Genomic DNA, 26,671 nt, shown 5'->3' on the forward strand with positions numbered 1-26,671 from the left:
ATGAAAAGTAAAATTTCAACAAGTAAAAAAATCATTATGCAGTGAACAAATATATTCATAAAAGATTCAGAAAGCTTAATGAAAAATGATTATAAATTTTTGATCACCTAAAGTAAAAACATTTGATTCAAATATGATTCAAAAATGTGATTGAAAAACTATTCAGTTTTTGATCATCAAAGGTAAGCATATTTGATTATTCTTTTTGTTGGTTTTTATGAAATATTAAAATTTAGTCATTAAAGGACTTCAAAAATGATTCCAAAAAATTCGAATCGAAAAATGCTGTTTAGTTTTTCATCATCAAAAGTATTCATATTTGCTTATTTCTTTTGTTCAATTGTATGATAACTCATTATTTAGTCAGAAAGAGTAATCAAATTGTATTGATATGTAGGGAAATTCAAAATTGAATGACCTAAATGCTGAGTGGGTTACTTATCTATACACTGAGGAAAATTTAATTTGAGGATTTAAGTACATATAAAGATTTAAACCTTATATAAAAAAATGTAAGCACTACATTTCAATCTTTGCTAATTAATTGAATCCATTTACATATGAGCCGTTTATTTTGAAAGTGGCATAAGTCATTTCATGTCGTTTAGGTTCAGTGATAATTTGTTTGTATTTCTCCTCGCCTCCAGTTTGTTAGAGTCAAATATCCAAAAGATGCAGTTCTTATTATTATTTTATAATTGTAGAACCATCTATATATGCATTCGTTCAAAAATAACAATGCATTTAAGACCATGACTTGGAAATGACTTATGCCACTTTCAAAATAAACGGCTCATATATGCATATTTATTTGTGCATTTCACTTGGCATTACGAATATCGCAAACAAAAATATATGGGAGCACCCTAATAAAGCTACACTGTGATGTTCAAACGTACATACAAATGCACTTATCTTTATTCATATTTTGAAGAAAATCTACTTACCTAAATGCAACGTAGGTATTGCATTGCTAAGCAGCTTCTTTTTTCCAATTGCTTTCTCCTCAAAGTGGAGATCGCAGATGAATCCCTTAGGATTAGGTGCAGCTCCCAAGTTGGATGTCCATTTTGCCAGACACTCTGCCTCCTGGGTGATTTTAAAAAATCTTGGTCTTGGGGTGGACAGGTTTGTCCGCCCACATCCCAAAACAACACATTTTTTGTCGATCGGCATTTTTATTTTTTAAAGAAACACTTTTAAAAATTTCGCGTACGCGCACAATATAAATTCACTTTAGAATAATCGAATTCCAGATAACTGGACAATTCGTTATAATTTTTTGATATTCTGGCGCACTTTTCACTTGTCATTTTGAGTGGGAGTAGTGGGGGGAAAGCTAACTTATAAAATACAATCAGTCCAATTGGAAAAAAGTCTATTTATAATGATTTAGATGAACACAAAGTATCGCACACTTATATATATATGTATGGATTTTTTTAAGCACATACTATCTATACATAATATGTACAATGAATTTGTTGGATTTTAGAAACAAACGTAAGTTATCTTAACACTTTACCTTTGGATCATTTGAATGCACAAAAGCCGTCGGCATTTTATAAATTTCATATACGTATACGTTTATACACCATTTTTACTTCATATCACATATTCTGATTTGTCACATTTTTGCAAATTTTAACGCACATTCACATTTCTTATATCACATTTAAACATTTTCTAAAAATTTTATATGAAAATTTATTTAAATGAAAGGCCCAGAACCGTCAGCATTTCAGCGGTTTCATATGTAAGTATACATGTACATATATACATACATACATTTATGCACTTATCATCGTAACAACATATTTCTACTTTTAAACAATGTTACTGCACAAGTTAGCATTTGCACAATCACCACTATCACTTAAAATTTTGCTATTTTAATATTTATTATTCACTTTGTAAAATTTATTCACTATTCCACCGATCAATTAGAATAACATTTATCTTCTATTGGATAAACAAAACAAACTATGCAAATGAAAAAACAAAACAAAAGTGTCAAAAATGGCCGCGCGCACGAACAAAACAAGAAAGAAATAAAAATGACAGCTCAGGCTGGTGCGGACTGAATAACAAAACGCATGGTGAAAACCTAATCTGGTTTTTCTAGAGGAACACCAACTTGTTTCAACGCCATGTAGAAACTCTACAGTGCGCCCTCTTATAAATCTATCCTCTTTGTTGAAATTAAGAAATAAAATATAAACAATGCACAGTATTGCATTTCACGTGGTATTCTCTGAAATGAGTAATGAATTGGTGCCACAGCAACATCAACAGGGGAACATAATAAGAAGAAGACGGCGGGATAGCACACGCCGCAATTTTCTGGCGGCCAATTCAAGTTGAATTGTTGTTGTTGCTGTAGCACTGCTTCGAGTTGAATTCGTTTTTCATGATATGCCAAAATCTATTTAAGCCTTCTTAAAATAGGAATTTTTATTTAGAATACGGGGAATGGGAGAAGGGAAAAAATTCGCACGGAATTTTTGTTTAAAATTGGGCTGAATATCTTTTGAACGAGCTAAAATTTTTATTTTCCGCCTTCGGATTATTGTTGTCTGGGTCAGTACGCGTCTTGCGACACCCCTATATATATAGTTGGACGTGTATTAAGAGGGTCATGCTGTTATATAGAATTACCCCTACTTTATTTCGAGTATGACTATGCGCCAATAAAAATTAAAATTTTTTTACATGGAGAACTGGAAAAAATCAAAGTTCTCGTTTGGCGAACTCATATTGAGCTCCTCATATATACTACGATGCCCGTATGCCCGTAGTAACGAAACAATCACGTTACGACTTTTGTAACACCCTTTGTTAAATTCTTGCTACGTTTGACAAAATCCGTTTCCAGAGCAACTATTTTATTCTTTATTTATACTGGTAAATAGTGCGCTCTGATTGTTTTCCAATTACAGATTGCGAAATGTTTGAAGTAGAATTAATATCAGCTGGTCATAAGGATGTTATCCATGATATGGCATTCGATTATTGCGGACGCCGTATGGCAACTTGTTCTAGCGACCAAACAGTAAAGTTTTTATGCAATTCAGTTTTAAGAACATGAATATTATTTGTGTAAAAGTCTAGTTGATGGGTCGACTGCTAATACGCATCCAAAAATATCAAGAGAGGTATTAAAAGGCGCGTATTAATTTCGAAAACAATAATCCGAAGGCGGAAAATAAAAATGTTTTCTCTGTCCGGAGATATTTGCAGTTGAAGTTGGCGATTTTCATGTGGTTGTTGTAATGTTGTTGTACCCACAAAAAAATTGTGAACGTAAGTGTTTTGCGCGAATATAGTTTTGGTCTCCAAACCGGTGTTGGACCCACCCAGGGTAATTCTTTATAAGCGCGGCCGAAGGCCTCCAACGCAAAAAGGTGCAAAAATACTATGGATACCACCCCCGGTTTCGGAGGTACCCCCGCGGGTCTTTTTTCAGTTTTTCGTTAATATCTTTTGAACGCCTTAAAATTTTTATTTTCCGCCTTCGGGTTATTAATACTGAAGTCAAGACGCACCGTTTGACACCTCTCGCGGTATTTTTGGTAGCGTATTAGGAGTCGACCCCTCAACTATACCTTTACCTTTTTTATGTTTATTTTCATAGCGTGGTGCACTAATGGAACATTTTACAGAAATTTGGGCAAATTTATCAAGTAAGGTATCAAAGTATTTACGTTAAGATTTGTTTATTGATACGTGTATATTAGATTGAATTATTGTACCGAATATGAAAAAGAAATTACGTAAATGCGCTGAAACAAAATTTACCAGATGATCAATCAATTTTTTCGAGGATAAAGGGTAAACAAAATAACTCGTTTTCGGTATCTAATCTATGCGTAAATATGTCGGCGTCTCTTGATACCTCACTCTTGTGGCTCAAATTTCGATGAGTACCATAAACTGCACTACAATCCGAAAGAGTTCTTGTTGGGTAGTTCGTGCTAATTTGGTGAATTTGGTCTGGCAGTACTAGTGGCATCCAAGAATTTAGCAGCTGTTGTTAATTTTTTTGTTATGGAATCGCATTTTCGTTGGAAGCAGTAAGGAAGGCGGCCGGCATGATGTGGTGGTGCACTAGTCATTGTCGGCTGGGGCGGGTCCTTGCCAACCTTACTGTTCCTGCGCCATAATCAGAAAAAAGTTCCTATCATGCCTATTTAAAACTCAACTGTCAAAAAGCGCAGAGACGACTCAAAACGCTTATAAATTCAAAATAAAACAACATCCGGCCGAATCGGGTGTCACGGACAGACCGTTAACATTCAAAAAATTCAAATTCAAAAAAAACTCAAAAAAATCTAACGCAAAAGGAGACAAAGCTAACCCAACCGGAAATGACCGGTTACTAACTGATAAAATTTAAAATACAAAAACAAACGCTGAAAATAAAAATAAAAAAAGCCGAAAAGGGAAAAGGAAAGACAAATAAACAAACAGGGCCGAATATACATAGGGGCGCCGCGGGTGGTGTTGCGACGCCCGGTGCATTATCCCACCCTCAAAATCCATGGCCACCGTCGCACCTAAAATTCCGGTGGCCCCTTACATGATAACCCTACGTGCCTTCTAAATGAGCCAGAACACCAGCATTCCCATTTTAATTACAAAGTTTATTCAAATTTCATTATTATTAGCGTATGTATGCTACAAAAAAAATTTTTGATAGTACAGGTTTCTTAACCAGGGCTACCGCCAAGGCTCCAAAGCCAAAACAAGGCTGCTTATAGCATCGTCCCATGACAACTTCAGAACGAGGAAAAAAAATGTTGAACTACGAGCAGCTAATTACGCTATGAAAATGTATGTAAGTGCGCGTAGTATATAAAGGGAGAGAAAAAAAATGATCCAACAGTTCCCACTTCATTGGGTCGAAATTGAAAACGAAATCTAATATGAATATTTAAGTCTGGCTAAGTTTGTCCTGTTGGGGGTTCCTTTCTTTTCTCTTACTTTTGCTCGTAATATTTCAAGCTATACCTATATTTATGTCACCCCCTTTTTTTTTTGATAAGGGGGGGTTATAACGCTTGGTGTGAGAAAAAAAAATAATTAAATGTGCTTATGAATAGTTGTTATACTACATACAAAGTAAAAAAAAATTTGGTTAGATGCCCTTTTTTTTTTTTTTTTTTTTTGTTTTTTTTTTTATTCACAAAACACATTTTAGGGCTATAAAGTTTGGATACAAATTCCGATAATTGGGGCCCCTTACAAAATTATTATGTTGTTGTAGTAGAACTTATGTTTGAGTTTAACAAAATATCAATTTGGTATAACGCATAGTATAAGGACACTAATATGTAATACGTACTAAGAAAATTGGTTATACAAGCAATTAAGATTAAATTTGGGGTAAATCATACTCCTCGAAGAAATCGTTTCGCATATTCAAGTAAAACGTAAACTTTTAAATTCATAGCAAATCATACTCATCACGAAATCGTTTTACATATTCGAGTAAAACGTAAACTTTTAAATTTATAGTAAAATTAACGAAATCGTTTTACTTTTCAGGTAAAACGTGAACTTTTAAATTTATAGTAAAATTAACGAAATCGTTTACATGTTCAAGTAAAACGTAAACTCTTTTGCATTCACCAGTCAGTGCTGGTATTGTTTTGTTTTTTTTTTTTTTTTTTTTTGGTTTCTAAGTTAATTAAACCTCTTTAACTAAACTTACGTTACGTCTGCTTTTTTAACTTTACTACAAGTGGATGCTGCTTGCTCTCTTTAACTTATATATATGCATGTATGTATGTATTACGTGTTAAGATTCTATACTAGGGTTGTAGCCTTAAATTTGAATATGTTTGTATATTAATACTATATGTTGTGCAGAGTCAACAAAAAATGAAAGAACAGGGTTGAGGCTACAAATACGTATATTTAGTCAGTATCGGAACGAACTCACCGCTTTAACCGCTGATAATCGTTGTCGTAATTGGGATGGCCGCAGGCCTATGTTCGCTGCCCTGCGGTGGTTATTGTAGCTGGTATTGTTGTAGCCCGTATGGTCGTAGCTGATAAGGTTGCGGCTAGTATTGTTGTAGCCGTTATTGTCGTAGCTGATAGGGTTGCGGCTAGAATTGTTGTCGGTGGTACCGCCTGTTGTCATTGTTAACATTAGTGGCCGCAGGCCTATGCTCGCGGCCCTGCTACGTGCGTTGCAACTGGTGGTGGCGGTACGTCTGGTGGTTGTTGCGCTCGTGGTTGGCGCTAATGAAGGGGTTGGGGGAGGTACTACCGATGGTGATGCCCGTGATAATAGTAGGCGCCGTTGGTGGTGGTTGGCGCTTCGGGCCGAGGTAACCGAATGAACCGGGTGGCGATAAAGCTTCATGCTGCCCTTTACGAGCCGGATGACTTGGCCATTTTGACGTAAGTTGTATTACGCGGCAGCGTACTGCTGGCCCTGGAGGCGGAGGTGGTGTCGGACGCTTTTCCACAGGTGGTAGTGTTCTTCGTAAACGTAGAGGAAGGGGTTTATCTCACTAGGTGTGACTGCGAACGCCGACCTACTTCAACTGGATCTTGTGTCCACACAACACAACCGGTGTAAGGTTTATTACCACCCAAAATAGACGCGTAGAAACCAGATTTGTCGGAATGAACGGTTTCGGTACTTTGTGCTATCGACTCTTTCCTAGTTTCTGGACATGCTTACGCGCACAGCTGGCGAGGATGTTTTGTGATTAGTTGAGTATCGTTGGGGATGCGCAGTTGAAGTGAGCAATAAGGTTACTGAAGCAGTATATTAACTGAGCTTGACGCCTTTGCTGTTGAAGTTGTGCCCCTAGATGTTATATAATCCCTTTTATAATTGTAGGGCCGCCAAAAATTTTGCTCGCGCAATTTACCAACCTTCCTCCTTTTTTACTTGCCGGAAACTCGTGGCAATTTTCGCTAGTGATCGCCGTTCTGTTTTTTTTTTTTCCTTGCTTTCGATACTTTGGTATCGCAACTTTCGCCCCATCACTAGGTGTGTTCGCGCGAACACGCTCCCAAGTGAACCGTAACCGTAGACCGTAGCGCAGACCCTAACATTTTATTTACATGCTAACCAATCAGCTGTATTTATACGTATACGAGCAAATCCGCAAAAAAATATAACAAAATAAAATGGGTGAAACACGGACCGACACAAATACTTCGGAGAACTTCGAAACGAATGCAGAAATATTCTGTGTACCTGATGCAGAAGAATTGGAATCATATTATGCTATGTTGGAGAAAGGCACAATGCCGGAATTGCTATGGTAATTTCCGGGATGCCACCCATTAGTTACGGAACCAACTGGAACAACGGCCAAAGTTGAAACTACAACACCAGCTAATGCGGAAACAGAGTAAGAGTACACTAAACTTAAATTATTAATTAGTGATCTACTTGTTTATATTTCCCTTTAGACCGGAAGCGAAAAACGACTTTGATTTTAGCGACGATGTGGCACAACCACAAATGCATGTTAGAAATCAAAATACAACTCCGAAATCAACAAAAAAGAAGGTGGCCAATTTCGCTGGCATTATGGAAGTGTTAAAAAGAAAAATGCAGAGTCTTCATCAAGTATAGATCGTTAATATCATCAACTCTCTAGACGATTTTGGGAATAGTCTAGTTGAGGGGTCGACTGCTAATACGCTACCAAAAATATCGAGAGGTGTCAAACGAAGCGTATTAATCTCGAGAACAATAATCCGATGGCGGAAAAGAAAAATTTTATCTATATGCGGAGATATTTGCAGTTGAAGTTGGCGATTTTCATGTGGTTGTTGTTGTGTTGTACCCACAAAAAAAATTGTGCATCACCGTGGTGGTAGCCACGGTTATACCACACACCCGGACTTTGCATGGCGTAGCCCAGGGTTATTTTTTATAAGCGCGGGCGAAGGCCGCCCACTCAGAAAGGTGTTCTGCGCAAAAATACTATGGATCCCACCCCCGGTTTCGGAGGTACCCGCGGGTGTTTTTTCGGTTTTTCGTTAATATCTTTTGAACGAGCTAATATTTTTATTTTCCGCCTTCGGATTATTAATACTGATGTCAAGACGCGTTGTTTGATACCTCTCTCGATATTTTTGGTAGCGTATTAGCAATCGACCCCTCAACTAGACTATTACCACGATTTTGATCGTAGCGTAGGAAGTCATATTAAAAATCTAGAACAGAAGTCGATTGCTAATACGCGTCCAAAAATATCGGGAGAGGTATCAAAAGACGCATATTGACTCCGACAATAATCGGAAGACGGAAAAGAAAAATAGTATCTTTGTCCGGAAATTTTTGCAGTTGAAGTTGGCAATATTCATGTGGTTGTTGTAATGTTGTTGTGCACTGAAAAAATGTTTGCGCACAATGAAAATTTTGCACGGATTTAATTTTGATACCACCATATTGGTGGACCGGTCGCGGTAATTTTTATAAGCTCGACCGAAGGCCGTCAACGCAAAACAGCGGTCAACGCAAAACAGCGGTCAACGCAAAACAGCGGTTTTTCGTTAATATCTTTTGACCGACTCAAAATTTTCGTTTTCCGTTTTCGGGTTGGTGAACCTGGCACCAAAACGCGTCTTTTGACACACCTCTCGATACTTTTGGCGGTGTATTAAGAGTGGCATGCTATATAGAATTACCAACGTTTCGGAGCAATGAACAGATTCTTCAATTTTTACAATATCCTGTAAATAATAATTTTGTATTAATACAAATAGTTTTAAAAGAAATCCTACGACAGAATAGTTGTCAGTTGCCTCATAAAAAATGGCTTTTCGCTGGAACTCTGGAAATAGCTTTTACTACAGTGGACTTACCGTGTCCAATCGTACCAATATTGATTGTTGCCTGACGCGAAATTACCTCTGGTGATAATGGGGTCAAATTTTCGATATCCTGTAAATAATAGTTTGTATTAATTCATTATATTAAAGCAAATCCTACAATATAACATATTTAACGCAGCAAATTTTGCTGCATCAGTAATGAAATGATGTTAGGTTTCCCAGAAAATGGATAAACAAAAAAACGAATGAGTGAATGTGTAGCTATATGGGAAAAGTTTTCCACGCACTTACCAAGTTATTAAGATCCTGATTTTGCAGGTTTTTATTAACACCTATTTGGTATTTTCTTAGTTAGTTTTATAATTGTATTTAATTTAATAATTATAAAATAGATCCAGGCCTGTCTGTGCTCAAAATTAACTTGTCAATAAAAATGGCGGCTTCGCAGACTTTTTATCGTGCGCAGCTGACATATTTCACCATCCCTATGAATATAGTAGGTGCGAGAGAGCACGATACATTGTGGCAAAGCTAAAGTTGTCAACATGCTATTTCATTTGGAGAATTTTTCATTCCAAATCGTGTGCGTTTTTGGTCACACGATTTTTGCAGGGTTTGGACAGTTTCAGTAAATAATGATTGACAGAAAATTTGCACATTAGGAGGATAGGAAGGTATTGATATAGAAGTACTATATATATGGTTATCGCTAACCAAAACATATGCAACAAAAACAACACGGGTAACTGCCCTACAAGACACCTGACTATCATATGACTATCATCTGATTGTCAGCAATGCCAACCTAACGATCAGCGCCTCATACCAACTTTCTATCACAAACTTAAGGGGACTTGCGCAAATGTGATGTAAACAACTGTGTACGTGTGAGTTTTTGTCTCCTTCTTATACACCAACATGGCCTACTGATTAAGTATATAGCCGTACTGCTCACTCTCATTCATTTTCCTGGATCAGTGCTGACACTCAAACTATCAAAAAGTGTCATAAATGATAGCTTACTGTAGATATCAGGTTTGACTGTTATACTATCATAAATGACCATTGTTATATTCCGCCAAAAATGAAACAATGCTTTTTGCTTTTTATTTACTTTATTTCATTATGTTTTTAATTTTGTACGTGATAAAAACATACATACGTGTTTCTTATTTCTTTAGAATAAATAGTTTTATAAGAATTCGAGTTCAGAACGTTCAATTTAAATTCAGAAAATAACAAAACAACAGAAGAGCGCTTTCCTCATGCGGAAACACATTTCAAAATGAATCACCACTAACCATTATTATTTTTCGCGTATCAATTTTTTGAGTGCGCCCCACACATTCCGACAGCTTTTGGTATTTTTTAATATAATTTTCGATTTTTTTTCTTTTAGCATGGAGCTTTGAAATGCTCTTTTTCATTTTTTAAACTTATTTTTTATATGGTTTTCGTCGGCTGAAAATGGCGGAATTTAAAAAAAAAAAAACAAAACAACCGTGATAATCATTTGATTGTCATATGACAGTCAGTAGTGACAACATGATTAAATCGGATAAACTGTTCACGCATGCATAAAATTCCGTTGAGAATTGTGTATCTGTCTCACATGCATAATGTTATCTGCTGTATGTTCTTTTGTTCTGTACCAGGTGTCCGAAGCTTTCCCAGTTTGAGTCCTTTTTCATGATTATAGGCTGTCGTTGGGTACATGCGGTCATGCGTGAGCGAACAAAGGAACATACATAAATTCAGGGATGCACCTTAACGTTAAGCTAATCGTTTATCAAAAAATTTCCACCGTTTCCGTTGAAACACTTCGAAATATTATCGATAAAGAAATTATCAAGATAAATTGTATCTCGTTTTTAACCGAAACGAAAAGCTTTCGTTAACGTTAAAAACGTTAACAAAAACGTGACACTTTATGTTTGAATTGTGCTGGCAATGCTATAGCCATGGTGAAGCCGTAAGGTGGCAACAACGAGCGCACATACACACACAAACTCTATGTAATTTGTTTGTGTAATTCGTTGGTGGTAATGTCAAAAATACTCTGAGAAATGTTCGTACTGTCAAAATTCATGAGAAAAGTTGCAATCAGCTTGGATAATGCTTTCACCTTTAATGACTCCGCCATCAATCAGCTTTGCCAGCATAGTTTGAAATTAATAATCAACATAAACGATTTGATTTCGTTTTGATATGGCAGAAAACGAAACGAAATCATTTCGTTAATTTGACGATCTTAACGTTAATAAACGAAACGAAATGACTTCGTTTCGTTTATTAACGTTGATTATCGTAACGAAATGATATCGTTTCGTTGGTTAAGCATGCCTGCATAAATTTGAGTATCAATGTTTACGTCATCGCAGGATCAGCATTGTCAATTACTAGTGTGAGTGTATTAGTAAAACTATCAGCGTTTCTTGTAGGGTGGCTTGCCGGTTACCTTCTGTCAAATCGCTTTTTCCATGAATGAAACGCGTGCTTTATGATCAGATAATAGGGGGACTCATGTAACCTTATAAATGCCTTATAAAGTGTGTAAACGTATAAATTTATCTAGTGCGTAAACGAGCTGTCAAATTTGGTATGAAAAACCATTTACACAATCTGTATAAATTTACGCGCACATTTCATTAGGGGGACTCATGTAACCGTATAAATGCCTTATAAAGTGTGTAAACGTATAAATTTATCTAATGCGTAAACGAGCTGTCAAATTTTGTATGAAAAATCATTTAAACAATTTGTATAAATTTAAGCGCACATTTCATTATGTAAACGCGGTAAACTCAAAGGAATGCAACCTTGCAGACATTACAGCAGGCATTTTCATCAGAAATCTCCAACATCAGCAAGTAAAGGCGTTTTAGTTTTGATTTTTCACTTAATCTTGGCATATTTTAATTTGTATAACAATCAAAAAAATTTTGTTTGGCAATAAGACAGCTGATAAACAATCAAGTTTATCAAGAATATACTAGGTGCGTTCATATAACAGTGTGTGTAAATGGATATAATTTTACACCTTATAAATTTATATGCTTTCATGAGTCCCCCTAATATTTAATTATAAATAATTCATATATACAATGTTTTTTTACGATTTAAATTATTCCCTTATTACTCTAGTGAACTTTACATATGTGTATATTGATATTGTAACGAATTTACTTGCAAATCCTCTTATTTGCAATCCTCTGCTAAGTTCGAATCACTAAACGTTGAATAAATAACTCCAATTTGTAATAATGCAAAATGGCCTTTATTAAAGTACTTCACAATAACACTCAAACTTTGCAACGAATAGCTTGCTTAACAAACAAACTGATTGATAGTTCAAATGAAACTCTACTATTGCCCGCCAGTGACACTTAGTGTCACTCATGATCGTCACACTGCCCTCTACCTAAGTCTGATCGTCCCGATCAGACAAATCTCCCGATCTAAATGCCGCTAGCATCTCCAAATGTACCACTCTTCTACTCCGTGGTTTCCCAATGCTTTGTATGCGGTAGATGGTATCACTGATCTTCTTCACAACCTTGTACGGGCCTTCCCAACTGCACCGAAATTTGGCTGGAACACCTTTCCGCCGGTGAAGGTTGTATAGCAGTACCAAATCTCCCTCCCGGAAACCTTCCGAATTATTTTCCTTGTCGTACCTGTGTTTCATCTTAGTACTCATTATCCTGGATCGTTCCCTCGCACTATGTTGCTTGGCCAATGAAGAACTACTTCGCAGAGCTTGATCTTGACGGATTGACTTTGCATCATCAGTATCGTCTTAACGTTTCACAACAGTAGTGCGCGCTGGCTTGAAACCACCCTTGCATTTTTTTGGGGAAAATTCTTTCAGTCGTTTTAGTGCGTCCATTAGGGTTTGTCAATGCCGGTCTTTTTCTCGCAGGTACTTTTAATTTCGCTTTCTTTGGCCCATTCTATCCATCAACTTTTTCTTTTGACTTTCGTGGCCTTTGTCGAGTCTTTTCCACCATTACTCGATTACTACTGAACCCTTTCTCCAACTTGAAGTTAAGTGGTATATCCTGGTTCTTATACTGCATAATCCTTCTCTGCCAAATCGATCCTGATGTCATAGTCAACTAAGAAATCCACTCCCAATATGACTTCATCAACGATCTCTGCCACAACGAATTTGTGTAGAACCATGACCACGGTTCTCCAACTCCTTTTTCAGTTGCTGGATCTTCAATTCACTGAACTTTGCCATGTCCAAGCTGTATTCCCTCTTCTGACACCAATTGTAACGAATTTACTTGCAACTCCTCTTATTTGCAATCCTCTGCTAAGTTCGAATCACTAAACTGTTGAATAAATAACTCCAATTTGTAATAATGCAAAATGGCCTTTATTAAAGTACTTCACAATAACACTCAAACTTTGCAACGAATAGCTTGCTTAACAACCAAACTGATTGATAATTCAAATGAAACTCTACTATTGCCCGCCAGATTGCGTCTTAATCGAAACTGACTATACCGCTTCTACCGCTGATGCTTTTATACTCTGTGATTTCTTCGTGGCATCTTCTAGGCGCTTCCAGAATTTTACTTGGTTAGTTATAAATTTCTCAGCTACAACTACAGATGCATAATTTCTAATTTGAGTAATACTTGCACAAATTATTGTCCTCTCTTGTAACAACTCAGATAAGATATATGCATGTGTTTGTGCATTGCCGCTCCGCTGCTCGTATACGTAGACGTGTGTAGACATAATGATTGATTCGTTTATGTAGATACAAGTCTGCTTTATTGTTGTTGTGACTTCATTTACTTAGCATCAGACTAGGGATGTGAGTATCACTTAGTGTCACTCATGATCGTCACAATAGGGGGACTCATGATAGCATATAAACTTATAAGGTGTAAAATTATATCCATTTACACACGCTGTTATATGAACGCACCTAGAAATACTCTTGATAAACTTGATTGTTTATCAGCTGTATTATTGCCGAACAACATTTTTTGATTGTTATACAAATTAAAAAATGCCAAGACTAAGTGAAAAATCAAAACTAAAACGCCTTTACTTGCTGATGTTGGAGATTTTTGATGAAAATGCCGTCTGTAATGTCTGCAAGGTTGCATTCCTTTGAGTTTACCGCGTTTACACAATGAAATGTGCGCGTAAATTTATACAAATTGTGTAAATGATTTTTCATACAAAATTTGACAGCTCGTAAACTAGATAAATTTATACGTTTACACACTTTATAAGGTATTTATACGGTTACATGAGTCCCCCTAATATGTACAAGCTAATTAAGTACATTAATTGCCGTCTTTCAGTGAGTTTTACAGCTCCGGCTCACGCTCGATTCTCAACGGGAATGCTCTGGATCATTGAGAGACTTGAGAAGCAGATGTGGTGAAATTTTCGCACACGTGAAATGTGATAGGCAGATGTCGCCGCTGTTTTTCATTTAACTCATACGGCGAAAGGCTAAGCAGCGACATCTATTTTTGAAAAAGTAGGTATATTAAAGGCTGCGTTACCAACCTAAAAATAAGTAATTAACAAATTACCTGACCAGACTTCTATCTGGATTTATCTGGCTCAATATACCTACTTTTTCAAAAATAGATGTCGCTGCTTAGCCTTTCGCCGTATGAGTTAAATGAAAAACAGCGGCGACATCTGCTTATCACATTTCACGTGTGCGAAAATTTCACGACATCTGCTTCTCAAGTCTCTCAATGATCCAGAGCATTTCCGTGAGAATTGAGCGTGAGCCGGAGCTGTAAAACTCACTGAAAGACGGCAAATGTCTATTTATAGCTGTGCCCTTTCTGAAACTTTCGAAACTCAGTGATGATGCCCAATTTTTCCTGCGCTGGTGGTGTTCAACATCAGTTTGCAGAGCCATATGAGTTTTGTAGGCATAATACTGGAAGCCCCAATTCGTGCTGTCAAAGTCGATTTCCCATAGTATGCTTGTTAGCTCCTTATATGTGGTACTGAAAAGGCGGTGGGATAGTTGTCGCAGTTTTCTTATAATTTGAGCAAATTTATGTTCCTCCTTCAGCAACAGCTGGAATATTTGGAATATTGCTATGCGCACATCGTCAAAATCAAATTACCTAGAATGAGAAAGAAACTAATATCAGTAATATAGATTAAAGTTTTTAATATATTTAACCCGAAAAGTGTTCTATAAATAGGGCTCCACAATTAGCTCTTTTCTGAGAGGCCAAAGGCACAAGGGACTCAAGGAGATTTCAGATAACTAGAATCAGGGATACCCGAAGATACTTCGCTGTTGCATTCATAGAGAAGACAACATTATAACAAGAGATTGATGTTACGAAGTAAATTAGACGTGCTACAAAAACAAACAAATGCAGATGTCTGTTTAATTCAACAACAACAATAACAACAACAACAACAACAACTGTTTAATTCATTATCCGAAGTTATTGTATGGACGTGCAGTAAGGGAAAGTACTGCTAAAACTGCTTTCCCCGAGTAACCCGGGAACGAATTGATATGACTACGCCTATCCTTCTTAAGCAGCAGGGTCTAGAACCAGTTCCCTGTTGGACAGGAAAATAAACGTTTGGTTTGTCTCCAAGTTGATCATATGCTATTACAGAATATACCCGTTTGCTGCATCCGACCAGTACATCCAATTTTCCCAGATTTTCTGGGCTCAGCAAGGGTATCCTCCTGAATGGTGCATTTGTTGCACGCTGCTGCCTGGCCGCTTACCCCACAACACCAGGCACGACGGAACTTCCCTTGGGACACCCAAGGTAACTCACGCTTCTCATGGCTCCAGCGGGTTAGGGGGCTTAGATTATACCCGCGGTAGGTATGCCTGTCGTAAGAGGCAATTAAAATACCAAATTGATTCAAGGGGTTGTGTAGCGCAACCCGTTCAATGGGTTGCCAGCGCAATATATAACTTCTCCAACCCAATTGTCGACCTCATCTACCCTTGGCGAATCCTGTTTCTTTAACAGCCGAGGCTCTGGCGATCCCATGTTGCTTATGGATCTACATTTGAAGGCGCTTAGTTAGCTGACATCGCTTACTTAACCGGTAAAAAACAAAATATAGGTTAGGTCGAACTGGCCGGTTCATGAGGACCTCACATAGACTGAATGAGTCCGTCGTGTTACCAGAAGTTTTTTTTAATGACCAAGCTTAAAAACCTATCAACAACCAGGACCTATGTTATAAAATAACTCCGTCCTCTTGACAAATACTAGAAGCTTCCTAGGAGTTGAGCGACTTGCTGCTTCAAGATCTGACAGCTGTATCACACCTAATAGCTGGAGTCTTAGCCTGGCAAGCGCAGGGCACGAGCACAGAATGTGCTCGATCGTTTCCTCCTCCAACCCGCTCTTCCTTCATCTGCTATCACTGACCAAGCCTACAGTCCTATCTTTTTAATGATAATGAACATATAAGAATCAGTGTTTATGAATAACATATTTAAAGTGATCTCTTACAACCTGATCGGTGGCTACATCCCCATGTAGGTAGTGCGGTGTTCAGCCTTATATAAACGTAGGTACTGTACATATGTGCTCAACCGTGCAAGTTGACATTAGCAGTAACATTATTTACATAAACATTGCTTGGTATTTGCGCAGGCATCAATATAGCATACATTGGTCCAGTTCGGTGTGCACCAGCCACTGGTACAAACACTTTTGAATGCATAGCTTTAATATAGATTGGATGTCCAGCAGTGCTCCGATTATGCCAATATGTAATGGGCTGCTCCTTCTCTTGGTACGGCTGTATAAGTATGGGCGGGTGCAATGTATTACTAGTCTGCTCAAGATCGTACGGTACATAGATGACTCAAAGACGCCAGAGGGCATTGGGCATTGGTCTTCGGACCCAGAGCCAAAATATCAGTACCTCTAAAAGCACATCCGTTATAAGTTAGTGCGCTAAGCTGAACCTTAAGCGCTGATACTACAATGAAACAATTGCCATACTTAGTCAGACAGTCGGGCCCCACTAAAGGCAATTGCGGCGTTCGAAATAAAGTCAGCACTGGTCCTTGAGTGCGTAGAAAAGCTGAATCAATTAGGAGCACACAACGTAGTACTGTTGCCCTGGGTCCCAGTCCACACGGGAGTAGAGGGTAATGAGCAGGCGGACTCAGTGTTTAATTTGTTGCGTCCCTCCCACAAATTGTCATCCTCCCAGCAGATCCTTGCAGCGGGTCTGCGCCATACTCTCCTCCTCCGGGAAGGTATCGAACCCAATCCGGGAAGGTATCGAACCCCGGTCTTGAGAAATGGCTTTGCTGCGTTTGCCGGAAAAGAATCTTTTTAGGACGGTCATACTCTTGTCAGTGTGTCACGGGCAAGGGAGGGTTGCATCGGACAGGTTGCTCTGGGCTAGATCCCTAAACCCGACGTCCTCGTAACTTTTATAAATCTTGTGTGGCTCCTTGTTGTTCACGCAATCACACACATCAGCGCAAGTCGCTACAGGGCAATAATAGACCTGTCGCAAGATAACCTAAGAATCCCAAGAGCTGTTCTTACAGGGCATTATAGACTGAACAGCCATATGCAGAACCTGGGCATACTATCGAATAACACATGCCGATTTTGTGATCGATCAGCAGACGTCCATATCCTACCAGAATGCGACGCAATCTCAAGACGTAGGGGTAAGTTCATGGGCTCACCATGGCCAGAGCATTCCCACATTTAATCCCTCAAGCCAAGAACACTGCTAGGGTCCATCAAGGAAGTCGACTAGGATGAGGTGCTGTGAAGGAGATGTGCAAGTCACTGTGTAATCCTCAATAAATTATCTATCTATCTACGTTCCGGTAACAAGCACCATTGAGGTACTAGCCCGACCATCTCGGGAACTATTGATATGACTACATTAAACCTTCTAGGGATTGAATATTAATCATGACCGCAATGCGAAAGTCTGCTAAAATTTACCATTCTCCACGGAATGCTCGATATATAACTTTCCACGTTTTGAATCAGTAATGAAAAGAGCAAAATTTACTAAAGTTTTAACTGGCTGTGGGCAATAAGGTGCTGATTTCCTCTCTTAACGCAATGTAAAGACAACGGTGACGCAGGGAAAATTACAAAAATCTTGTAAATCTACTGATCATAATTATGTCCTCCCTTTCTATGCAGTTCCATGCATACATATGTATTTTACTCTCCAAACGCTAATTAAAGAAATCAATTCGTATTTACATGAACTTCGAACTCTTTGGTAATTGCTTTCTTCAGTTGACAAATTATCACTAACAAATTCATACATGTTGTCTATATAAAGTACGGCTTTGCGTGTCGAGCCGAAAACTTACCCTCGATCACCTTGGTATGGTTCTGGGAGGACGCCGCCTCCAGATTGTGGCCATTTTGTGGAATTTAATTCCGTGGCGGTCTTCTACGCCACACACCCATGTATGGAAACTCTTAATTAAGTCAGACGCTTCACCTTTTTAAATAATCACTTTTTATTTAAAAACTTGTTCAATATATAGATTTATATATATATATAACTAAAACTTATTCTCCTTTTAGATATTTTTTCCGAACTTCTATGTTGTACGCTTGCCAAATTTATAATGATGGCGGTGAAACATGAAAATGTCGATGTCACTCTTGCCAATCGTTTTTCATGTTTCACCCCACATATATCTGGTTCACTTTTACACACTACATTACAATATCTCATGACGTATTATGTTTATATTTTATTCTTTCTGTTTTAATATTCACAATTAAATGTCATTGTGAGTAACAATGTTGAGATGTTGCCAGATGATTATTAAAAAGTTAATTTGGGGTATTTTATCCTCACATCTATATATTTAAAATGCGATGATTCCTGGACAATAGGGTCTGACTAGACGCGATTTATTTCGCCTTAAGAGAGCGTGCTTAACGCGAACCATATCACGTTAGGGCACACCTTTGGTGATGCAAACAATCAAAGAAATTTCTGCTTCTAATGCTTCTAGGGTAGCAGCAGCTGCTCCCGGTGGCGGCACATAAATAACAGTTGCATGCGGATCAGTTGCTGCTTCGGCTACCTATTCAATTTTAATTCACATTACATTATCTACTATTGCAATTTTTAATCAATACAAATATAAATTACCCAAGCAAATACTGGCAAACCAAGATGCGTAGTTCCACCCTTTTTTGGGGAAATACATCCAACCAGTTTGGTACCGTATTCCAAAGCATGTTGGTTGTGCAAAGTACATTGTTTACCGGTAAATCCTTGGCAAATGACATGTGAATCTGCATTTAATTGTAGGTTTCCTCTTGTTTTGGCATATTCTAAACTGAATAGCACCCCGGCAGAGATGCTACCTATTAGAATAATATAACATTTTGTTTTATTATTTAAAAATGCACATACGTATAAATGAAAAGCAGAAAGTTAATAATGTTGTTGTTGTTGTACCGATGACACTCGCCGTTATGGACTTTGTTGATCCTTTGCCGGATGCAGATCGGGTACGTTCCGAGAACAAGCACCATTAAAGTACTAGCCCGACCATTTCGGGAGCGATTTAGTATGACCACATGAAACCTTCTAGGCCATCCCGTTGATTCTACACAACTTAATATGATTTTGGGCGAAAACAGCCAACGCAGAAAGGTATTCTGTGGAACAAAATTTTTAATTTCCGCTTTGAATTCCAAAAACGGAGCTCGACACGCGTCTCTTGATACCACCTTTGTTTAGGTTTTGTCCTGTCTTGTAAAACGTTACCTTTTTTGGTTTTGGAAATCGAATCTTCCAATTCCAATTGGTGGCAAGAGGACTTGGTTGCATCTAGTTAAAGCTCCAGGTTAACATATAAGGGTAATATACTTACAACATTTAGAAGTGCCTAAACAGCTAACACACGTCACAACTAAAATCACAAGAATTTTTCCTGGTAATAGTCTAGTTGAGGGGTCGACTGCTAATGCGCTACCAAAAATATCGAGGGAGGTGTCAAAAGACGCGTATTAATCTCGAGAACAATAATCCGAAGGCGGAAAATTTTATCTCTGTCCGGAGATATTTGCAATTGAAGTTGGCGATTTCCATGTGGTTGTTGTTGTGTTGTACCCACAAAAAAAATTGTGCATCACCGTGGCGGTAGCCACGGTTATACCACACACCCGGACTTGGCATGGCGTAGCCCAGGGTTATTTGTTATAAGCGCGGCCGAAGGCCGCCAACGCAGAAAGGTGTTCTGCGCAAAAATACTATGGATCCGACCCCCGGTTTCGGAGGTACCCGCGGGTCTTTTTCGGTTTTTCGTTAACATCTTTTGACCGAGATAAAATTTTTATTTTCCGCCTTCGGATTATTAATACTGATGTCAAGACGCGTCGTTTGACACCTCTCTCGGTATTTTTGGTAGCGTATTAGGGAAAATGGTAATAGTCTAGTTGAGGGGTCGACTGCTAATACGCTACCAAGAATATCGAGAGAGGTGTCAAAAGACGCGTATTAATCTCGAGAACAATAATCCGAAGGCGGAAAAGAAAAATTTTATCTCTGTCCGGAGATATTTGCAATTGAAGTTGTCGATTTCCATGTGGTTGTTGTTGTGTTGTACCCACAAAAAAAATTGTGCATCACCGTGGCGGTAGCCACGGTTATACCACACACCCGGACTTGGCATGGCGTAGCCCAGGGTTATTTGTTATAAGCAACGCAGAAAGGTGTTCTGCGCAAAAATACTATGGATCCGACCCCCGGTTTCGGAGGTACCCGCGGGTCTTTTTTCGGTTTTTCGTTAATATCTTTTGAACGAGTTAAAATTTTTATTTTCCGCCTTCGGATTATTAATACTGATGTAAAGATGCGTCGTTTGACACCTCTCACGATATTTTTGGTAGCGTATTAACAGTCGACCCCTCAACTAGACTATTACCGGGAAATTTTTAGAATAGCACCCCCCGAGTTCGGGGTAAAACTTGGTATCAAATGAAAGAGGGAGTTGTCCCGATCACAAATATATATATTTTAAAGTGCGCAAACTTATAATTTAAAACCCTACAAGACAGGTACCCGTTACCTAATTGATTAGTTAATCGTCACCAATAACTTGGTCACCAATTATCGTCTTAATGACTTTTACATTGCTGTCGTGAAAAAGGTAACGCATGCGCTCTCTCAAAATAGTGTACGTGTGACTCGCTTTCTCGCTCTTACCTATTGTGTTTTCGAGATTTACATTTTTAAGTTACTTCATTAGGTATGTTTTCGTTATCGCTAAAGCGCCAAATACACGACACGAACATTTCCGCGAACATTCCCGTTATGTCATGTTTCTGCAACATTTTCTGTCGTGTATGGTGGTGTTTGCCAGTTCGCGCAAATGTTCGCCAAAAATCAAAATATTTTAATTTTTGGCGAATATTTGCGCGAACTGTTCGCGCGTGTATGGCGAAATAGCTCATAATCGTAGTAATTTCTGAACGGAACAGACGTGCGCGGAAAAGTAAAATGGACAATAAAAAATTTCTGAGTGAATTTATTGAAATGTATAAATCTTTGCCATCATTGTGGCAAGTAAAAAGCAAAGATTATTGTAATAGAATTAAAAAGAATAATGATTATGCGACTTTAATCGAAAAATTAAAAGAAGTAGATCCTGATGCCACAAAGAATACAGTTATAAACAAAATAAGTAGTCTCTCATTATTGTATCCCGTTTCGTTATGAGTGGCAACATTTTTTGTAAAAGTTGGTCAAATGTTGCCTTGCTCATACGAACGTAATTTTTAAAATCATTTTGTGACGTGAATTCTAGTTCTTTAATAAGCTCACTTTGTCCAAGAACTGCTCGTTTTTTAAACCATTCTTTGCACCAAATACTTTTTTTGTGATCTTCTCTCTTTTTTTTTACTCTTAATTGCCACAGCGAGCAATATTGCTGCAGCACAATTGTTGTCCGTATTCATCGCTGTCTGAAAGAGAACTAATGTTCATTGTGAATGATGACAAAGTGTGATCTCTTCTGCATAAACGTCAAAATTCCAAAGTGATTGGATCGCCTGATTCTTATTTGACTATCGCTGTCTCATTCTGTATCTCTTTCTATCACCCGCTGAAGATAGGCGCCGCCATATTGAACAGCCTGTCAAAACGCTGAAAAGTAGCCATATTGAAGAGCCTGTCAGGCAGTTGACAGATAAGAGATCACACTTTGTCATCATTCACAATGCTAATGTTCGGCCAAAAGTTCGTATGGTGTATGGCCAAAGCTGCGAACAAGATTGCGGAATGTTCACGGAAATGTTCGTGTCGTGTATTTGGCGCTTAACCAAAACATGTGCAACAACAACAACACGGGTAACTGGCCTATCGGTTACCCGTACCGGTTACCTTCTGACAAATCGCTTTTTCCATGAATGAAACGCGTCCTTTACATTCAGATAATAGGGGGACTCATGTAACCGTATAAATGCCTTATAAAGTGTGTACACGTATAAATTTATCTAGTGCGTAAACGAACTGTCAAATTTTGTATGAAAAATCATTTACACAATAGGGGGACTCATGTAACCGTATAAATGCCTTATAAAGTGTGTAAACGTATAAATTTATCTAGTTTACGCACGAGCTGTCAAATTTTGTATGAAAAATCATTTACACAATTTGTATAAATTTACGCGCACATTTCATTGTGTAAACGCGGTAAACTCAAAGGAATGCAACCTTGCAGACATTACAGACGGCATTTTCATCAAAAATCTCCAACATCAGCGAGTAAAGGCGTTTTAGTTTTGATTTTTCACTTAGTCTTGGCATTTTTTAATTTGTGTAACAATCAAAAAATGTTGTTCGGCAATAATACAGCTGATAAACAATCAAGTTTATCAAGAGTATTACTAGGTGCGTTCATATAACAGCGTGTGTAAATGGATATAATTTTACACCTTATAAGTTTATATGCTATCATGAGTCCCCCTAATTTGTATAATTTTACGCGCACATTTCATTGTGTAAACGCGGTAAACTCAAAGGAATGCAACCTTGCAGACATTACAGCAGGCATTTTCATCAGAAATCTCCAACATCAGCAAGTAAAGGCGTTTTAGTTTTGATTTTTCACTTAATTTTGGCATTTTTTAATTTGTATAACAATCAAAAAAAATTTGTTTTGCAATAATACAGCTGATAAACAATCAAGTTTATCAAGAGTATTACTAGGTGCGTTCATATAACAGCGTGTGTAAATGGATATAATTTTACACCTTATAAGTTTATATGCTTTCATGAGTCCCCCTTATATTTAATTATAAATAATTCATATATACAATTTTTTTTTTACAATTTAAATTATTCTCTTATTACTCTAGCGAACTTTACATATGTGTATATTGATATGTACAAGATAATTAAGTACATTAACGTCTATTTATAGCTGTGCCCTTTCTGAAACTTTGGAAGCTCAGTGATGATGCCCAATTTTTCCTGCGCTGGTGGTGTTCAACATCAGTTTGCAGAGTGATATGAATTTTGTAGGGATAATACCGGAAGCCTTAATTCGTGCCCTTTTCCATAGTATGCTTGTTAGCGCCTTATATGTTGTACTAAAAAGGCGGGGGGGATAGTTGTCGCAGTTTTCTTATAATATGAGCAAATTTATGTTCTTCCTTCAGCCACAGCTGGAATATTGCTATGCGCACATCGTCAAAATCAAATTACCTAGAATGAGAAAGAAACTAATATCAGTAAGGATAGATTAAAGTTTTTAATATATTTAACCCGCAAAGTGTTCTATAAATAGGGCTCCCCAATTAGCTCTTTTCTGAGAGGCCAAAGGCACAATGGACTCAAGGAGATTTCAGATAACTAGAATCAGGGGTACCCGAAGATACTTCGCTGTTGCATTCATAGAGAAGACAACATTATAACAAGAGATTGATGTTACGAAGTAAATTAGACGTGCTACAAAAACAAACAAATGCAGATATCTGTTTAATTCAACAACAACAACTGTTTAATTCATTATCCGAAGTTCTTGTATGGACGAGCAGTAAGGGCAAAGTACTGCTAAAACTGCTTTCCCCGAGTAACCCGGAACGAATTGATATGACTACGCCTATCCTTCTTAAGCAGCAGGGTCTAGACCCAGTTCCCTGTTGGACAGGAAAATAAACGTTTGGTTTGTCTCCAAGTTGATCATATGCTATTACAGAATATACTCGTTTGCTGCATCCAACCAGTACATCCAACTTTCCCAGATTTTCTGGGCTCAGCAAGGGTATCCTCCTGAATGGTGCATTTGTTGCACGCTGCTACCTGGCCGCTCACCCAACAACACCAGGCCCGACGGAACTTGCCTTGGGACACCCAAGGTCACTCACGCTTCTCATGGCTCCAGCGGGTTAGGGGGCTTAGAGTATACCCGCGGTAGGCATGCCTGCGAAAGAGGCGATTAAAATACCAAATTGGTTCAGGGGGTTGTGTAGCGCAACCCGTTCAATGGGTTGCCAGCGCAATATATAGCTTCTCCAACCCAATTGTGAACCTCACCTACCCGTGGGGAATCCTGTTTCTTTAACAGCCGAGGCTCTGGCGACCCCATGTTGCTTATGGATCTACATTTGAAGGCGCTTAGTTAGCTGACATCGCTTACTTAAACGGTTAATTCTAAAGTAAAAACCAAAACAAAATATAGGTTAGGTTGAACTGGCGGGTTCATGAGGACCTCACATAGACTGAATGAGTCCGTAGTGTTACCAGAAGTTTGTTTTAACGACCAAGCTAAAAACCCTATCAACAACCAGGACCTATGTTATAAAATAACTCCGTCCTCTTGACAAATACCAAAAGCTTCCTAGAACTTAAGCCACTTGCTGCTCTAGATCTGACAGCTGTCAACTGGAGTCTTGGCCTGGAAAGCGCAGGGCACGAGCACAGAACGTAATCGATCGTTTCCTCCTCCAACCCGCACTTCCTACATCTGATATCACTGACCAAGCCTAATTTAAAGGTATGTGACGCCAGAAGGCAGTGTCCAGTAAGAATACCCGTCATGAGTCTACAGTCTACAGTTTAATGATAATGAAAATATAAGAATCAGTGTTTATGAATAACATATTTTAATTAATCTCTTACAACAACCTGATCGGTGGCTACATCGCCATGTAGATAGTGTATTGTTCCACCTTGTATAAACGTAGGTACTGTATGTGCTCAACCGTGCAAATGGATATTAGCAGTAACATTATTCACATAAACATAGCTTGGTATTTGTGCAGGCATCAATATAGCATACAGTGGTCCAGTTCGGTGTGCATCAGCCACTGGTACAAGCACTTTTGAATGCATAGCTTTCATATAAATTGGATGTCCAGCAGTGCTCCGGTTGTGCCAAAATGTAATGGGCTGCTCCGTCTCTTGGTACGGCTGTATAGGTATGGGCGGGTGCAATGTATTACTAGTCTGATCAAGATCGTAGGGTACATAGATGGCTCGAAGACGCCAGAGGGGATTGGAGCCAGAGTTTTCGGACCCAGAGCCAAAATATCGGTACCTCTAAAGGACCATCCGAGCATTTTTCAAGCGGAAGTATTCGCCGTAAGTTAGTGCGCTAAGCTGAACCTTCAGCGCTGATACCCCAATGAAACAATTGCCATACTCAGTCAGACAGTCAGGCCTCACTAAAGGCATTTGCGGCGTTCGAAATAAAGTCATAACTGGTCCTTCAGTGCGAAGAAAAGCTAAATCAATTAGGAGCACACAACGTAGTACTGTTGCCCTGGGTCCTAGGCCACAGGGGAGTAGAGGGTAATGAGCAGGCGGACTCAGTGTTTAATTTGTTGCGTCCCTCCCACAAATTGTCATCCTCCCAGCAGATCCTTGCAGCGGGTCTGCGCCATACTCTCCTCTTCCGGGAAGGTATCGACCCCAATCCGGGTCCTTCTCCTGATCCCGGTCCTGAGAAATGAGTTTGCTGCGTTTGCCGGAAAAGAATCTTTTTAGGACGGTCATATATATAGGGGCCTGAAATATTTCAATGAACTTCCTAATCACATAAAAAGTAGTAATAACTTCAATAGTTTTAAAAAAAGTTTATTGGAGCATTGTAAAACCCTTCCAATAAGATAAAGTTTTTCTCCTCTTATTTTTTACATGATATATCCGATACTGGAGCGCGAAAAGGGAATGGTAATATTGGAAGCAGCAAAATACAATACATCCGGCCCTAAGGAAAAGAAAATCGGTCGCCACCTGTAACTCCAGACAGTTCCAACAACTAATTTCGCTGGAAATCGGTATTTCCAGCCGATATTTACTGTTACTGATCGGAATCACTCGCATTCCGACAGCATTAATATAACAATAAAATTATATAATGTGTAACAAAAATAACGAAAATAGGGCCAAACAAAAGTTGGAGCAGGGGGGATTGGAAACACGTCCTTTTCAACGTCCCATTATATGTTGAGCTGTGCTGATCGGAATCTACATGCATTCCGACAGCGTCTTTACTAAACAAAGTTGAAGGGTGATTGGATACACGTTATTTTCAATTTCCAACATCCAAAGACATGTTTAGTTGTGTTGATCGGAGAATAATACAGCTTAAAATGCAAATATAATTGAAAAATATAAGTTCCAAAATTTCTTGCCTTAAGCTGGGAGCACTGGAGGATTGGAAACGCGTCCTTTCCAACCTTCCTTAAATGAGTGGCTCCCAGACTCGTTCCTTTGTCACGCTAGTAAATATGCTGACCGGAATCACATGGCATTCCAACAGCATATTCAGAAGAAATAAGTGATTATAACAATGAGTTGTACTTAGTAGTTTAAGTTTTAGGCCTAAACAGCCGTAATAAT

General features: G+C 38.4%; 1 long non-coding RNA gene across 3 annotated transcripts in view; it reads right to left on the reverse strand.

Annotated features, from left to right (window-relative positions):
• LOC137237156 (uncharacterized) overlaps nt 1–18,414 on the reverse strand; it is a 30,884-nt gene extending 12,470 nt beyond the window's left edge. The window contains exons 1-4 of one of the 3 annotated variants that reach the window (XR_010948846.1): nt 18,165–18,414; nt 14,608–14,936; nt 13,468–13,536; nt 8,845–8,923 (exon numbers count right to left, since the gene is read on the reverse strand). This is a non-coding gene — a long non-coding RNA (uncharacterized lncRNA). The remainder of the gene's footprint in view (nt 1–8,844; nt 8,924–13,467; nt 13,537–14,607; nt 14,937–18,164) is intronic. The other 2 variants (XR_010948847.1, XR_010948848.1) reach the window with 2 other exon arrangements.
• Nucleotides 18,415–26,671: the final 8,257 nt, after the last annotated feature.

This window comes from Eurosta solidaginis, chromosome 1, assembly GCF_040869045.1.
Source record: "Eurosta solidaginis isolate ZX-2024a chromosome 1, ASM4086904v1, whole genome shotgun sequence".
Taxonomy (NCBI): Eukaryota; Metazoa; Arthropoda; class Insecta; order Diptera; family Tephritidae; genus Eurosta; species Eurosta solidaginis.